At 45.9% G+C, this 14676-nt stretch overlaps 1 protein-coding gene across 4 annotated transcripts in view; it reads left to right on the forward strand.

Annotated features, from left to right (window-relative positions):
* Positions 1-11793: 11793 nt before the first annotated feature.
* Positions 11794-14676, forward strand: part of RFX2 (regulatory factor X2) — a 65030-nt gene continuing 62147 nt past the window's right edge. For 2 of the 4 annotated variants that reach the window (XM_035348268.1, XM_035348273.1), the window contains exon 1: positions 11797-11919. The gene's annotated coding sequence lies outside the window, so the exon portion shown is untranslated. Of the gene's footprint in view, positions 11980-14676 lie in introns of all 4 variants that reach the window. The other 2 variants (XM_035348271.1, XM_035348269.1) reach the window with 2 other exon arrangements.

The raw sequence follows: 14676 nt of genomic DNA on the forward strand, positions 1-14676 counted from the left end.
CAGAGGATCAGCTCCTTCCTTGTCCCAAGAGCAAGCTCTTGTGTACATGAACTGTTAATGCTGACTGCCCTAGCCTTTTCTAAATAAAGACAGGGTCATTGAGCTTGAACTCCTGAGGCGGTGAATGCACCAGAATGACTGCACCCTTTGTCAAGTATCACCTTTGCTGGCTCTATGTATAGAATCCATTAACTCAAGCAAATCCCAGGGTTCTCATTTTCCCAGGCAACCAAAGCAAGTTGGCCCAAGGAACACTAGAAGGAAGCCCAAGCAGTGCAGAATCACCTGAGACAAACTTCTGCACTGGCTGGCTAGGCCAGACTAGGCTGGAAGCTTTTTGCAGGCAGCACTTGGTTAGATCACCAGCACAAGCCTGATCTCACTGAATTTCCATGCCATGAAAATTGCATGACCTAACAAAAAAAGCAGACCTAACAATTTTAATTAATTGTTTAAATGATTTGTCCACATTAGAGCATATACAGATTTTTCCAAATTAATGAAGCTGTGAAATGCTAGCAAGGAGTTCTAATTTTAGTTTGACACAGATTGAAGAACTATCACATCTGCAGTCCTTCCCGAAACAGATCCCAAAGCATTAGAGATCATGAGGGAAAGAGGAGGAGTTCTTGGCTACAGAGTCTGACTGTGGAACAAGCTTCCAGAAGACACCAGGGTATTCAAGAAATGCTATAAATAAATAACAAAACACACAACACAGCAAACTGTTCCCCTTTGAACTAGTCTTTCCATTACTGTGTTGCTCTTAAAAGTGACACCAGAAGATTGTGGGAGGAGAGGAGATGGCTGCAAGTTAAGAAGCCTCAAGTTCTGTTAATAATACAGGATCAACTAAGATGGAGTATGACACCAACAAGGACAGAGGTGTCTCTCACAAGATGAGAAAGGTAAGATAAAAGCCGTAACAAAGTCCAGGATAAACACAGACTGGGCCACTGGTATTTCATGTTTGTGCATGTCAGGTCACCCGACTTCAGTTACAAACCTGTTTCCTGTGACCTACAGAAAGTCACTCTGCTTCCTGGAAGAATTGAATAAATTCAGTTTTCAGATTCTTTCCTATTCTAACCAAAGAAACATCTCTTAATATAGCAGTGAACACACAGAGAGAAATAAGCTCCTTACTTAGCTAAATCATCCCCCATACTGAACAAGTAGTATCTGCCCACTTGCATGACCTAAGACAGTTTACACAACTTATCACTTTCATCACCCTCCCAGTTCATCCCTGGCATTGGATCTGTAAGCTATTCTGGGCTAGCATTCCTCCAATAAAGTTCAGAAATTTCCAGCTCCAGGGTTACTTGAAGCAGGTGACTTAACCCAAAGCGTAGTTGCAACTCAGGTCGATGACTTCAAAGATAACACGAGAGGGGGTGAGCAGCCAATGCACCATTTCATCAGTTTCCACAAGAAGGGTGACTTGGGAAGAATGGATGTGCTGAGAAAATTGGGCAGTAAATAAGTGGTCACAAGGAAGCAAGGGAGACAGAAGAGTTTCTTTATAGCACCAGCATTTCTGAACTCAACAACTCATAACATCTTTCCCACTGACGGCTTGTAGCATCTTCCTGGTCATTTGAAAAGGGTCTACAGCAATTAGGTGTAGGCCTCTCTGGAAGAAAAAAGAAAATAAAACCCACTAAAATCCCAAATTAAGGTGTGGATCCATACCCAAATCTCAGCTGTCACAAATCAGCATAGCTTCAACAAAGCCACAGAGCCTTCACCAGGACACCAGCTGATAATTTGTCCTTTATTTAGCTGATTCAGTAAAGCCACTCTGCAAAGTGACCCTTCTGCAGTTTGGTTCTCCTAACTAAAACTGTAGCAAAGAGTATACCTCAAATACCTTTTTATTCTTTAATACTCATTAAAACCTTCACTCTAGTGGGTCTATGAAGCCCACTATGAAGGTTAAAGCTGTCCACTGTTTTAAACAACACGTAAACAATAGTATATTGCATACACATTTATGAAGCGTGAAAGGCAGTGCAGGATTAGAAATTTCTAGCCTATATAGTCATTTTATTTGATGCTTGATATCGCTTCTCTTTAGAAATCTTGTCTATATCCCTTGAACACTAAAACTAAAACCATATTAGGACATTATTTATGCCCACTACAGGTGATTCCACTTTTTCAAGAGGATTTAACGCAAAAGCAGATGCATACAGAAGTTAAGTGCAGAAGAGTGGAGACATTTCCAGCATTATCCTAGGAAAAAAAAAAAAAAAAAAAAAAAAAAAAAAAAAGCAGCTACATTTCAGGAACTTCAGTAAAGAATTACATCTTGTTTCTCACTACTGTAGGATAAAAACAGCAGGCAGGCTTGCTTCATGATTACCCAGTCAAGGGACTTTGTTGCAATGGTGTCACAATGTTTACCAGGCATGTCTAGCCCAAAGCAGAACAGGGCTGTGCCTTGTCTGTCCTCACCATTTAAACAGTGTTGTAACCAAGAAAGGGGATGAATGTGTAATTACTGTAAGACACAGAAACACGCTCTCTCACTTGATTACAGCAGAGACCAGATATCATACTATGTTCTTTGAGGCAACACAAACAAGAAAAACTGCTGATGATGAATTGACTGTACTTGGAATATAATGCAAGACCTATGCCTCTGTCTTAAGTGTTAATAATCCATAGGGCTACTTGGTAATATTTTTGTATTTTTTTTAAACAAACTCCCTCTAGTAAAACAATCAAAAAACCCGAACTTGCCCATATAAACAAGCTGAATCTTTCTGTTTATTTTTTAGGTTCTAAATTTTAACTTTTTTACAATTCAGGAGGGAAGAAGTGACCTGAAGTATTCACAGGATAGGCAGATGGGAAGTGGTTGTCCTACCATGGTTTAGTTTTCAGAATAATTCAGTCTCAACAAGCAAGTTACACTACATCAAGTGAGAACAGCCTTTCATTCTCTGCCCTAATGCTGGTCCTCCTTAAAGGGTAGCCAGCTAGCCCTAAAAAGCTACAGCAGCACAATTCCCAACAACTTTTTTTTTTTTTTTTTTTTTTAATTGAAGAAAGCTCCCCCTTAATGGTTTAATCCAGGAAGTCATTCTATAGCAAGTGGAACAGTTCTTACCTCTTATTGCCCCCATTTACCTGAGGTCCTGCAGTATCGTAGCTCAGACTCACTTTGCTGCCAGTCTGGGCTACAAATCTAGGCTGCACATGGAGTGGCAGTGTGAAAAAGCAGCCATACCTTTCTAATGGCACTGCTGCACAGATGATATCTTGAATAGAAAAATGAGGATGGATACAACAAAGTTCACTACAGGTTGTTTGCCAAAGCCTTAAATAGTCAGCTACACCTCATTTATGTACAACTGAAGTCATCTGCTGCTGTCCTTTCACCAGGCCGCCACCACCACAGAAACCCAACAACCCTTCCCACCTACATGAGAGCAGATCACACCTCTTGGGGACCCAGCAGGCCAAGGAGCAAAGAGCTCAGCCCAGGCCACTACCCACTGCCCCACAGCTGCTGGCTCTTAGCCCTGTTGATTTGCTGGTGCATAAATGTTTGTTACGCCATTGCAGACAAAAGCAACTGATATGGTTTAAGCAGCGTAACTAGCTTGCCTAAATTAAGGCAGCTGATTTTGTCTGATAATAATTTTGCTGATCATTTCTCAACTTCACAACTGGTAACATTCACTTGCAAAATGCATGAGAAGGCAATGCAAATTTATGACAGCAATCTTTCCAGCAGTGCATTTGTGTCAGGAAAGCATATAACCTTAGTGTAAAACACAGAAAGAGGTGGTTTGGGCTAATGACTGGTTTTGCACAGCTGTAGACTGGGCAGTAGTCACATGTTATTCTGCCAGGAGAGAGGTGGGAAAAATAACCCTACCTGTTAGGATACAACAAACTGATGCAGGTGTAACATCTTCAACCAGAAGTTATCCATTACTAATATTAAGCTAGGAAAAAAAAAAAAAAATAAAAGCCCAAACAGCATTATTATTATTATTATTTTGCCGGCATAGCTGCTCTAAAGCAAGGTATTTTTAGAAACAACAGTAGTAACAGCTTGGGGGTAGGAATTTTTCTGTTTTGTTCTTGGGGTTTCTTTTTCTGCAGTCCCAGTGAACGCTGCTGCACTGACTAAACATGGAAATATAAACTATATCCTCATTGGCCTCAGCCTCTGACAGAACACCTTTCCTTGTTGATTCCTCTGTTGCTTGGGTGAGGAAGTTGTCAACACACTCCAGAACTGCCTGGACTGCTTATGCCCTGCTTCCCAGCCTATCCCTCTTAAAAAGCCTGTACCCCTCCATTGCACCACTGCAGCCATGGGAGCCATCCTACACACCTCTGTGATCCCAGCAAGTATGTGGCCTTGCAACCGCACACATCTCTAACTCACCTAATTTATTTCCTATATTTCCTGCATTTTTTTACAGGCACCCCAGCATGTTGACTTTTTAGAAGGATTGTGGGGGATTTCTCTATGTAAGTGCCTTTCAGGTGCTTCCTTCCTTACCTGCAGGTGCTGGAGGTAACCCCACCTGTGCCCTGTTTTGTTGATTTTATGTTCTATCCCTGTCATATCACCCCATGCCCTTTGCTCAGCTACCCTGTATGCCATTCCCTCACAGGGCTGCTGGTTTCTCCCTCCCAACCTGCCTGTTGTTATGTGAGAAGCAGGGAGAGTAATTTAAACTCAATGCAACAGAAAGGAAGTTCTGTATTTTACAGAAGGGAATTTCTCTGTTCCATTGAAATCTTGTGCCGGGACCGTTCAGGCTTTGAGTTTTTACACAAACATTGCCTCCACACAGAAGCTGTGTTGACACAAGCTATATTGATTTACTTATATCAATATGAGAGTCTTCGGTTATGTCCAAATTGTGGACACATCCTCTCCTAGCTCCTGCAAGCCGAGGAGGCGCTGCTCCCTGCTGGGTGTTGCATATACACCCACATTTTCCCCCCTAATTTCTAGACAGTTATGACCAAATCAAGCAGATAAAACCTCAGATAAAACCAAGCAGACAAACCCCAGATAAATGCTTAGTACTTTAATTGTACAAAAAGGAGATTTCTGTAGTCAGAGAGCACTTGGTTTTCTAGCTGTGCTGAAAATAAATAAATAAATAAATAAATAAATAAATAAACAAACACTGTTAGGGTGAAGACACAAGGTTGAGACTAGTAACCTGTTCAAAGAGCACAGCCCAAGTCCACAGGCTCAAGCAGTGAGCCAGGAAGCCTGCATTTCTTGAGGCTTGCAGTCATTCAGACCAATGTCCCCACTCCAAGCAGAGCACAACACAAACAGGTACACGAGGCACTGTGCACTGCCTCCTGCCTTGCTGCACTCTGCATTTTGCTGCAGGCTGTTGTAACACTGGCTGCCACACAAAGGAGATGCAAAAACGGCAAGAGAAGGGCTGAATGCCTTTTTTTTTTTTTTTTCCATCTTCAGGGCTTGCCTGTTCTCTCTAAATTTAGATAAGGCTGAAAGGAAAGCAGCAGTGCTCTGCTATGCTCATAGGACAGGACTGTGCCTGTAACGTTAGAATAATCGAAGCCCTGAATTCACTTTACTGCTGCAGAAATGCGAAGGCAGAGTGTGCTGGCAGAAGAGGACGTATACGATGGTGCCATTGGGAAATTCCAGTATGTCCTTGAAATGACGACGGTCAACAGATTGCTCCTTTTAAGTCCAGCCAACGGCACTGAAGAGAGTTGTGATCTGACCAGCAGCAAATTCAGAAATTTATGAGGTAGAAGACAACATTCCTAGGGCTACGATTTGAGCAGGCGCTCACCCAATATGCTGCAGTGCTTGACAGATGTGGCAGCTCTGTGCAGGAAAAGCCACTGTTTCAGTTTGCTCTCAGTTGTTTCAAGGGGTTTTCTTGGGAGTAGCTGGTATAGAGATCTACTCTGTTCTCAAGTCTCCCTTCTGAGCAGCAACCTGCCTACAAAAATAGAACATATCCCATCTGCATCACAACTGAAAATCATTGTTAATTTAAATTTTATCACTAAAGTATTAAAAAAAAAAATCTATTCTCTCTGTTCAGACAGTCCCCAGGGAAGTAGTCACTGCACCAAGCCTGTCTGAATTTAAGAAGTGTTTGGTGCACTTAGTCACATGATCTAAAATTTTAGTTAGACCTGTGTGGTGCCAGGAGTTGGACTCGATGATCCTTATGGTTCCCTTCCAACTCGGGATATTCTATGATTTTATGATTCTTAGCTTGCATTGGATGATGCTGTTTATGCTTTGATAAAATGGACAGAGGGAGCCACCGGTTCAAGGCACTTTGTATTTTACATCAGATGCACTGAGATCACTCAGCAGTAAAATCTGACATTGACAGGTGAACTTGACACAGAAAGCTTTCAGATAGTAAGGTGCTGTGTGGGTTGGTGCCTGTATAAAAACAAGGATTCTCTTCATGAGAACTGGCTGAACACAGGCAAACATTTTTTAAGGAAAAAAAAAAAAAAAAGAAAAAAAAGAAAAAAAAATATTTTTGCTTTGTTTTCAGTCTTCTGAGAAAGTTTTCATTTTATCAGAAAAACAATTCAAGGCAATCATTTCATTTAAAGTTTCATTATCAGCCACCAAAACTACATTTTTCACTTATAAGCATGAAATTTCAAATGATCCCATTCCACTTGCAGGTAAGACTATTTTTTGTTAAACTTTCTTTTTAGTCAAATCAATTCAGACCGGTCCTTTGGGCAGCGATTACAAAATGGGATTTAACTGTGTTACAGCTGCCCTCCTGTGGGTAGGAGCTATTATAACTGCAGCAAGCGCAGCACCTCGTGAACCAGCCTCGTTTCTTTGCTTTATTTACCAACAGCTTCCTTAAAAGCAGACTGCTTCCAGCAGATCCACCCTGGTGCTATGCAGGCTGAAATGAAAGCACGGAGATTTGGCTTATGCAACAGGTGCAAGAAATGAGGAAAAATTAATTCCAGTGACCAGCTTGACACAACAAATGACAGACAGTTCCTAATTAAAAATAACAAACCCTGTGATTACCACCCAGGTTCCCAGGTGGGAGCAGGCTGATGTCCAGGGTTTCATGTACTTTATCAAAGGTTGTAGTCTGGACGTTAGAAAGCATTTCAGGATATTGCTGGCAGGATTTCATATAACAATTGACACTTCTAAAACTGTAAGAATATATCAGAACATGGTTTACATTTCTTTTGCGGAGGCACAGATGCCATGCAAGAGGCGAAGCAGAGAACAATCCTGCCCTAAAAACTAAAGCAATAACAGATATGTGACACCATGTTGCAGGCAATGCTGCACTGTGAAGGACTGCGTGTGCTTGTGAAGGATTTCATTAAGCTCTTAATAAATTTGAGCAATGATCTGAAATAAGCCTGACTGAATTCAACACGACCAAATGCATAGCAAAGTGCTTAAGCTGGAATAAGTGACCACATAACTGCAGGATGAAAAACATCTACTTACATAGCGCTTCTGTAGGAGAGAGCTGGATTTTTTACAGAAAATATATATACATATATTTTTAATTTAGAAAACAAGAGATTTGGGGGAGAAAAGAGAGCAATCTTCAGACACGTTGGAAGGTGCTATAAAGAAAAAGATATGGTTCCCATTTCCAGTGTGAACAGAACAATGGGGAGGAACTTGAACTGCAACAAGTGAGATTTAGGCTGGAGATGGGGAGGGGAACCTGCCCAGCTGTAAGGACAGTTAAAGTTGAAATACTGTGGCTAAGGAGAGATTGGGCAGACCACCTTTAGGAAGCCTGAAGAGCAGGTAAGGTTAAAAAACCTGTCAGGTAAAACAAGAGTAAAGTAGGTCCTGCCTTTTGGTGATGTTTATGTGTCTTAAATGACTTCTCATAAATTATTCCCATCTCTATTTTCAGTTTCACTGTTATTAAGCAATGACAGCTTCATGTGAACCTTTCTATTTTTAAATAACCTAGGTTTAAGGACTACAATGCATTAAGACTAATTTTTCTTTGTAATTTCTGAACATTTTATCCAGCATGTCTCTAGAGCTCACATACATGACTCAGTTCTGGGAATTTTTTCTGTATAACTCATGGCAACCTCCTGAAAACAAGCCCCAAATCTGTGGACAAATCAAATTTTAATCAGCAAGCCTTCCTGGTTCCTCCACCATCTAGTCTCTGATTTATATTACCTCACTCACTTTCTCTCTCTCTCTCCCCTTTTCCAGTAACCCTTTTCCTGGTATAGGCTAGGAAACAAATAATCCTGTGTGTTTGAAGCTGACTGTGTTATTGGAATCTCCATGGGTACAAATTCCACACACTTCCTTGGCTTAGGTTGTGACATACTTTTCAGAAAACGTTACAGCAAACTTCATCATAAAACCTCTTTGTTCCATGTCAATATGGTGATTCTCTTCATTCCTGTTGAAATACCTGATGGGGATTTTTCTAAGCCATTGCAAAATGCATGCAGAGATTCTGCTGGGTTTTGCTAAGGAAAATAATAATAATAAAAAATAATAATAATAAAAAAGAAAACACAAATGTTTTCCATAAAGCTTTATTAAAAATGCTGCTTTCCTTGGCAGCACCTGCTTTCCAAAACCATTCAGAGAACAGAGACTGACCTAGAGCACGTATCACTTTTCATCATGCAGGATTTACTGCCAGGATTAAAATTATCAGGATAGGAAGTGGGAAGCAGAGTGCCTCCCTCTCCTCTTAATAGCTCCTGTGATTAAAATAAGACTTATGGCCACCTCAGGTCTGTACCAGACCCCTTGGACTTTTAGACTGGAAAGAAGTGCCTGGGATGCAGAACTGGGTGAACTCTGTGTGGACCGGGCCAGCTCTGAAGCAGTTAGGTTTGATGTGCGCTCCTGTTGCAGTTGCCTTCAATAAGTGACAGGAAACATCCCTACTTCTTTTTAAATACGTGCCTTCATAAATAATTTCTTCTTTAGGAGCAAAACTATACTTAACCACAAAGCCATGACCAGTATCATCATCCTCATCATCCTCCTTTTGTTGCAAAGAGAAACCTTATAAATTTTGAACAATGGAACCATTTAAATTTTCAAATACATTTAAAGTTGTCGCTTATTACAATGCAAGGTGACAATGATTAAAAGCTTCACATTAGAAGAGATATCAGTGTTTCCTTTGACCTCTCTTTCTCAGGGACAGACACAAAACTCAGCCTGCATGAAATGATAGAAAATCAGAGCATTTGGCTCTCTTTGCAAATTGACTGGGGTGAGATGGGTTAGTGGGAGCTGGGGTTCTTGCAACTAGTCGTCTTGACTTCACGTCAAGATTAAAATGTAAGCCTAAGGCTACACATACCCTTCTTCATATAGCAAACTCTTTTGAGTCCCTCTCATTTTTCTTCTCTGTGCTTCACGCTAGGAAGGGATTTTAAGGCAACCCCACCTGATAAATTCTGCTGCATTTCCAGGCTGAATTGTTTCCAGGAATGCAAAGTGGTTATTCTTGCTGGTAACAGCTATCAATATAGAGGAGATGTTCATTTATAGGGATAAAGAGTAGAAGTGAGGTGGCTGCTGCTTTCTATGCATCCCATCCACAGACCGTAGTTTAGGTTTTGTTTCCCTCACCACCAACAGTGTAAAAATATCAGTCTGATCTTCCAACCTTGCACAGCTACTGGTGTGGTAGGTGGTTTTCCCCAGCGTAGTATCCCAAAGCCCTGCAATGCCAGTCACATGCAAATACATATCCGAGCACTCAGGATTCTGCAAATTTATACTCAACACAGACCCAATTAGCTGTTCCTCAGAGCTCACTGCAGCCAGTAGATGTCTCCTCAATACCCTCTCTGGCTCTGTGCGCAGACTTGGCTCACCAGAAAATTCCTGCTACAACAGGAAAGAGTTAGAGCCAAGCGTTTCGTAGACTGGTTCCTTAAAACCTGTGACTAACACTCCATCAAGAAACATTTGTTGTTAAATCAGATAACTCAGTGTCATGTGACAATTTATACTACTCCTACCCTTATCCACCACATCCCCCAAGAGTAAGTTCAAATACTCCAGCTATGTTATTCCACCCCCAGCAGAAGTGCAGCCAGTTCTGGGGTGTGAAGTGGAAGTTGTGCAACTGCATGCAGTGATGCTACACAACAATTTGCTTTTATTCCTAATGAATTTGCATTAAAACAGGATTCCTGATCCCTGTCTACATCAGCTGTCTGTACACCACTCCAGTCTCTAATCCTGTTTGTTATTTGTGACTTCATGATCGGTCTCTATGGGAACGGTTTTGATGTCATGGAGAATTATTAGTTCAGGTATGGAGAAACAAGCAGAAGCTAACGAACTCTTTGGAAACAAAGAACCTGTTTACATGCAAATGTTGCTGGGTGGAAAGGGGCAAGGGAACAGAAATGCTGCTCAAAGAGGAGTCTGCTTCCAGAGATTTTTGCCAGTTACTCATGAGCCAACAGGAACTTTTTAATATTTAATATAGGAAAAATAACTTTTTTTTTTTTTTTTTTGATAAAGAATGTGGAGCTCACAGGCTCACTGATTTGTGTGGGGTGTCCAGACACAACCATGACCCAAACCATGAGCTATCCGTACTTCACACCACACAAGTCCTCATGCTGTCCTCACCACTCACCTTCCTCTCAAGCACAAGTCCCCACGGCCATGCACGAGGCAGAGGACCTGTGCTGCTGCCCTGACATGGCAGAGATGGGTCTGTACCCACCCTCAGCCCCTCTTCAGCAGGCCCCTTCCTCCAGAAGAGCCCTTCACTGCCCACTGCCTCCAACCTGAGCTCTCACCTCCTCCTGTGCCCACTGGTCCCTTTCACCCCTGCTCCACCAGCCCCTCTCAGGGCCCCTTTCCTCCCCCTGCACCTCCCTTCTCCATTGCCCGTCCCCATGGAGAGGTCCCCATCCCCATCCGAGGTGTCCTCGCTGCTCTCAGCCCCTCGCTGCCTCATCCCACCTCCTGTCTCCCCTGTCCTCAGTCACCTCAGTGCCCTATGTGGCCCCACCACCTCGCCCCTATCTTGTCCCTGTCACCTCAGTCCTGTCACTCCACCAAACCCTTTCACAACCACTGTCCACAATCACTTCAGTGCCTATCTTGCCCGTCACCTCAGTGTCCCCTCTTTGTCTCCACTCTTGCCCCACCATCTCAATCTGTTTGCCCCCACTTGCCTCAATCTCACAACATGCTTACTACTTCCTCCCCCAACTTGTCCCCATTGCCTCAGCCCCATCTTTTCCTTGTCACCTCGACCCCATCTTGTCCCCACCACCCCAGTGCCACCCCTTCTCCCTGCTACCTCAGTCCTGTCACTCCACTGGCCTCTCTTTGCACCAGTGGTCCTCAGTCACCTCAGTTTCCCCCCTTTGTCCACACTCCTGCCCACTTACCTCAACCCTGCATCATCCTCACTCCTCCCCTCATCTTGTCCCCAACACCCCAGTGCCCCCACTTTGACCCTGCCACCCCAGCACCCGCATCTCTTTCCCGCCCCTCCCGCCCCGCCCCGCCCCACACCGACTCCCTCCCTCTCCCCCCCCGAGCTCCCGCCGAAGCGCCAAAGCGCGCGCCAACTCTCTGCCCTGCCTCCTCCCCCTTCCCATTGGCCAATTCCCATAAAATCCCCTCCCTTCCCTTTGACCGACAGGCCTCCACGCCAACCAACGGGCGGTGCCTTGCCGTGTGCCCCCCTCTGCCCCCCCCCCCTCCGCGGGCGGGGTTGGGCTGTGACGTGCTGGAGGGGGGGGGGGGAGGAGGAGGGTAGCAACAGTTGCCTCGAGACCCGGCGCGAGGCGCCATAGTGACCGTAGCCCTGGCGACTGTTCCCTGCCAACGGCAGCGCCGCGCAGCCCCGGCGGCCCGAGGGCGGCGGAGCCCGGCGGGGAGGGCACGAGGTGAGCGGAGCCCCGGGGGGGACCGGGCTGAACCGGACCCAAGGGGGGGGTGTCCCGCTGGTAAGGGGGGAGCGGAGCGGGTTAGGGCGTGATGGGGGGGGGGAGGGCTTAGGGCATCGCCGCGGCGGCCGGGGGGCGGCTGTGGGGATCCCCGGTCCGCACGCTGGCAGCGCCCCGCGGGACCGCGGGGATCGGTCCCCAGAGGGTCCCCAGGGAGGAGCAGGGAACGGGCAGAGCGGCTCGGGAAAGTTCCGGGAGGAGGCCCCGCTGTGGCTCCCGGTGACTCCCCGGTTCCCTCCAGCCTCTCTCCGGGCTCCCCCCTGTTCCATCCGGTGCCCTCCAGGCTCCTCCTGGTCTCTCCCCGGTGCTCGCCCCCCCCCCGGTGCCCGCCTGTCTCCCCCCGGTCCCGACCGCCTCGGAGGAGGCGGCGCGGAGCCTTAGCTGCGCTCGGGCGGTCCCAGCTTGCGGCCGGTTCACCGCTTTTCTTCCCCAAAAAAGGCCCCCTGGTGCCAGCACCGGTGTTCGGCCGGGAGAGAACCAAGCCCGTCCTCCGGCTCCCGTCCTCCTCCGGACCTGGGGCCTCGGTTCCCGGGAGGCAAGCACGCTGCCACCCCGGCCGCTTCCCCTGCTGGGCCGGGCTGGTGCCTGCCTCGAGCAGGAGTTCCTGCAGTTTGACCAAATCTTTCAGTTCTTTGACTTAGATACGAAACTAATTTATTTATTTCTTTCCCGGGGGCGCCCCCCCCCCCCCGGGGGGGGTTGCTTTTGAAGGAAGCAAGCCATAGTTATCAAAGGAATAAATAATAATTTTTCAAAGTGCTTTATACTTTAGCTCTGGGGGTTATTTTTAACCTGATCGTACCCAGTTTCGGAGATGTTAGTCAAGGTTTTTCTCATCTGTTTCTGCCCAAGATTTCCAATTCTCTCTCTGCTACAAATAATTTGAGAATATGCAGCAATCCCTGGTCTGGGAGGGGAAACAATTTCAGCAAAATATAAAACTTTGTCTCCCCTGCACCAGGGTTCATTCTGCGCCTCCACTCAGACTTTCTGATGGGGTTTGCTTCAGTTGGTGTAAGTTTAATTTGCTCTGGTCTTGGGTTTTCAAGAACTATTTTCAAGTTCTTTTCCTAGTGGAATGCTGCTGGTGTGTGGGGGAGGCATCTCAGAAGGCTTTTCTCATGGTTATCTGTTTGAAGATGGCTTGGGTTGGCCAAGGCCAAGGTGCCTGTCCCACTCTTTGAGGAAGCCTAGGATGGGCAAAGCTTCCGGTCTGACCTCCAGATGGCCAAAGGCAGGTGAGGAAAAGCCACGCTTGTGGGACCAAATTGTGGTGGTGGATGCCTGACGGCAGGGCTGGTGTGTGGTGGTTCCCACAGTGGTACCCTGCTTCATTTTGGAAATCGTATTTAAAAAGAGGAAAAAGCTGATTCTTGCCATCTCGGTATTGCTGTACCAAGGGACCTGAGATTTGTTTGAATTCTGTGGGGCATTTTGCGTTTGCCTTTTGGTGTATAATGTTGTGTGTGCGCTCTGTTTTTTGGTTTAAGTCTTTGGAGTTCAGGTTCTCAAAGCTGTACCTGTACCAGCAGGGTTTGGAAATGCTCATCTTTTCAAAGGGAAGCTGGGATTCTCGTGTAATTGCAAGATCTTGGCCTGATGGCTGAAAACACACAAAAGCCAGTGAGGGTTGACAACTGGAATTTCTTTGTCCCTACTTGCTTTCTGCAAAATGGGAATGATACCAATAAATTCAGAGGTGGTGATAAGGAGCATCCAGTGCTACAGACGAATTTAAGAGCCAGGTCTGTCAAACTTCACATGGGACTCCCACAGGCAGTTCCTGCTTTGCATTTCCCTGCTGTGCCATTTGCATCTCATGAATTCTTCTCATAGTACCATGTCCCCGTGCTGGGACCCTGCCTTCCAGCTCTGCTCCCGGTGGAATGGCCCAAGATGGAGCGCAAAATCCCAAGGCTGGGCTTCAGCCTCACCCTGTGATCTGCCTTCTCAAAGAGTGTGTTTGTCACGTAAATTTGTGTGGTAAATTTGTGTCGGATGTGTAGATTGAGGCCCATCCTTGCGAGGTGGCTTGGCACAACGTGCCCTGTTGAGCCCCCTGCAGAGGGGAAGAAAGGGAAAGGGGTTCCTGTGTCAAGGCCTGAGGCTGAGCAAGGTCCTCAGAGTCAGTGTTAAATCACATGTTACACGTGTATCTGTGCGTACATCTGACATGCACTTGCTCTGTCCTTTTGCCTGTGTAAATATGAAATTGTAATTTAGGGCTGTAATCCATGAAGATGTGAACAGGTATTGCCTCCAATGATGTAAACAGCTGTTGTGTATCCTTGCTCTCTCTTGGCAAATTAGGAATCATAGAATGGTTGGAAGGGACCTCAAAGCCCACCCCTGCCATGGGCGTGACCCCCCAGCAGCCCAGGCTGCCCCCAGCCCCATCCAGCCTGGCCTTGGGCACTGCCAGGGATGGAGCACCCACAGCTCCTCAGGGCAGCCTCAGCCAGGGCCTCACCGCCCTCAGGGGGAAGAATTTCTTCCTTCTATCTGATCTAAATATCCCCTCTTTTCATTTCAAGCCACCCCCCCCCTTGTCCTATCCCTACACCCCCTGACACAAAGTCCCTCCCTGTCTCTCCTGCAGCCCCTTTAGGCACTGGCAGGCTGCTGTGAGGTCTCCCTGGAGCCTTTTCTTTCCATCCTGTCCTCGTAGCAGAGCTGCTCCAGCCCCTGAGCATCCCT

This window comes from Oxyura jamaicensis, chromosome 28 (assembly GCF_011077185.1).
Source record: "Oxyura jamaicensis isolate SHBP4307 breed ruddy duck chromosome 28, BPBGC_Ojam_1.0, whole genome shotgun sequence".
Classification (NCBI taxonomy): Eukaryota; Metazoa; Chordata; class Aves; order Anseriformes; family Anatidae; genus Oxyura; species Oxyura jamaicensis.